This window comes from Balaenoptera musculus, chromosome 3 (genome assembly GCF_009873245.2).
Source record: "Balaenoptera musculus isolate JJ_BM4_2016_0621 chromosome 3, mBalMus1.pri.v3, whole genome shotgun sequence".
Taxonomy (NCBI): domain Eukaryota; kingdom Metazoa; phylum Chordata; class Mammalia; order Artiodactyla; family Balaenopteridae; genus Balaenoptera; species Balaenoptera musculus.
This window is the reverse complement of record NC_045787.1, coordinates 138,028,450-138,031,635: the sequence shown is the minus strand read 5'-3', so window position 1 is coordinate 138,031,635 and position 3,186 is coordinate 138,028,450. Positions and strand designations below refer to the sequence as shown.

General features: G+C 49.9%; 1 pseudogene; it reads right to left on the bottom strand.

Annotated features, from left to right (window-relative positions):
* Positions 1-2,344: 2,344 nt before the first annotated feature.
* On the bottom strand, positions 2,345-2,960 carry LOC118892912 (annotated as a pseudogene).
* Positions 2,961-3,186: the final 226 nt, after the last annotated feature.

Sequence of the window (3,186 nt, the reverse complement as noted above, 5' to 3'; positions counted from 1 at the left end):
CTAGGATTAGAGATTGAAGTAGGTTTTAATCCATCCAAAGACAGCAGTCTGTTTGGCATGAATCAAATCAAGGAATGGTCATGATTCAGGAGATTGGGAGCAAGGGATGGAGAGTTCTTAGCTTCCTCAGGATTTTTGCACAAATCATTTAATCACAGACATCCCACAAATTAAACATATAGGTGTATGGACTATTTTGGGGGGAGGCACAAAGGGGGAAAGAAGAGGGGGTAGGAATACAGTTTTTAGGACAGAAGATCTTATTCAAAATAGGAAACAGGGGAAGGGGAACACAAAAGAAAGTGTAGTTCAAGACCTCCCACCTCAAGAAGAGCGGCCCCCAAGCTTATGTTTCAGATCTTTTTGGCTGGTGCAGACCTTTTGTCAAAGATGCTTTGGCTATTTTTCTCAATATAAAGTTTGTAAACAATAAAACCCCAAAAGAATATGGAGAAGACCAACACATTATATTTACACAAACTAGGCCACCTAGCAGTCACCAAATCAGCTACTTGTGAAGTCCTACGAAGCCCAGACAAATACAATAACTAGAGGGGCGCAGCAATTGGGGGAGACAAGAACCCAGGATCAGACACACATCACCCAATGTGTTCTATTGCATTTGCCCCGTTACAACACAGTGAGGTAGGTTTGCAGTGATCTCACAGCATGTAAATGAAACCCCCTTTTCTCCTTTAGCTACCATGACACTAATTACTGCTGAAGCAGGGCAGGACACTGGCTCTGGGAACCACAAAGAAGCCATCGCTGATGGTCTCTCTGGAAACCAAGGAGGAAAAGCCCAGAATTGTTAAAGATTAAGGATCTTGTCCTTGCTTCATATATCCATCCCTGGGCAGCTCAAGACGGGTACAGAGGCATCATTCTTAAAACCTGTCCTTACCAACTCACAGTTGTTACAAAAACATACACAATACACCCTGTTGTGTATGTTAGGCCTAGCCCAATCTAGTGAAGGATGGACCTGGTATGTAAAGTGAGTCCTGTGCCCTGGGATTAGAGGTCTGGAACAGGACTCCTTTATCACACATACAGATGACCTCTGCCTAATCTTGGCTTCCCCTCTCTGCACCTTTTACCTGGCCCAGCCTCTCCTAACCTCTCTGTACCACCTTTTCCTGTTAAGTCCAATTTCCAATCTTTCAGTAGAAGGAGACCATGTCATGGGGCAACCCAGTTAAAACCTAGTCTCCCATGAAACACTGAAGATGGAGGGGTTTCAAGAGGACACTGTGGCAGAAAAGCCAGCTCTAATTGGCAAGAGTGAGGTAGTTCAATAGGCTATACGCTCCAAATAGTTGTTCTCTCTGGTGATAGAGCAACAGAAAGTATTCCTGCTGTGCAGACCTGGAGCTGCTGCCGACTTATCCCTGAGATTGCTCACGTACCTGAGAACACAGTGCAGGAATGAGGGCTTTAGATTAAAATACACAAAAATACAAAACCAGAATATTTATATTATGAAAAAAAAAGTTAAAATGCACAAGATACGTCATTCACACACCGCTAGTGCAGTTGGCATCCTGGAGAAAGTGGGACCCAAGGTACAGTCATCCAAGGGAGCCAATAAATAAAATTGTATTGGCCCAGATCGGGGTGGGAGTGAGCTTAGAAGCAGCAGGTCTGCAGCTGTTCCCTCAACCCCCCTTTTGCCTATCATCACAACCCACTGCTTGGGACAGTTCTGTCAGCACTCTGTCCCAGGAGGGGGTTATGAGGAGACAAGATGTAGAAAACCCTGCCTTACCCCTGAGATACTTCCTCCCACAGAATGTAGTGGCTTGTGGGTTTGGGTCCATCAATCTGGTCTCATGCTTAATCTTTTCATTCTGGAATGGGAAATATTATTCCATATCCTTCTTGAAGAGTAAAACAATTTCCCTATACAGGCCACTTTCAGAAGCTGGAGATTCTGGGGGTGGAGACTCAGATAAAGCATGCAGGAAGGGTTACCCCCCAGAGCCCTCACGTGCATTTGGATAGAGCATGATTGGAGTTCCTTTGCCTCACCCCTTCCCCCCACCAAGAGGGAAGAGGGGGTGACGCTTTGGCCCCCGGCCTGAGATATATGGCAGTGCCAGCTGCCCCCTACCCACACTGTCCCCCCTTTCTCCACTCTGCCGATTGATGCCTGTTCCTCAAAACTTTCGGTTTTGGTTTTTTTTTTTGGCCGCACCTTGTGACATGCGGGATCTTAGTTCCCTGACCAGGGATCGAACCCATGCCCCCTGTATTGGGAGCGCGGAGTCTTAACCACTGGACCGCCAGGGAAGCCCCCTCAAAACTTTCTGATCATGAACGGATAACCCCCACCCACTGTGGCTCAATTCTGGGCCTCTGGGAGCATGGCAGGGCTATGGATCTCTTCTTCCTCCTCCCGAAAGTAGGCTGGCTTTCCCTGGGAGCTGGGAGCTTGCTGGGCCTTCACTGGACGCGAGGCTACCATATGGTTGATGCTCTGGCAGAAGTGGCACTTCTTGGGCTGGGGTGGCCGTTTGCATTCCTTGCCATGATGGTCTAGACCTCCACAGTTGTAGCACCTACCTCCCTTTGATCTGCGTTTCTGCATGTTCTTCCCTTTGGGCCGCCTCTCACTCCCAATACAGGACACCCCACCAGGGCCGGTGACTCGGATAGATTCCAGGCCCTTGGCTGACTTCTTAAAGGTGAACTCCACGGCCTCACCCTCCTTCAGGCTCCGGAAGCCCTCCATGTGCAGCTTACTCTGGTGCACAAAGACATCCACCGGGGGCGGGGGGAGGCGTCGAGTGCGACCCCCGCGCGGGCAGTCATGGGCAGGAAGCCGAATCCCATGCGCACGTTGAACCACGTACAGATGCCGGCTCCGCGCAGCAGCTGCGGCTCCTCGGCCGCCCGGGCCGCGTCCTCCTGCGCCTCCTCCGGCCACCTGCAAACTGCTGGTTTGACACAGAGCCCATGGTAGTCGGCCGAGCCCGCGGCCCCGGGCCCCAGGTCGGCCGGCTGCTGGCCCCAGAGAAGTCCGGAGGCAAAGGGCTATATTTTTAAAATATCCACAAAAGTACTCATGCTGGCATCCAGATTTTATACACACTGACTGCCATTTACTTTAATCAAGCAGTGGCCTCCACCATGTCAGTCTTGGCTGTCATGAAGCAGAAAAAGGAATACTGCCTCATCAGACCC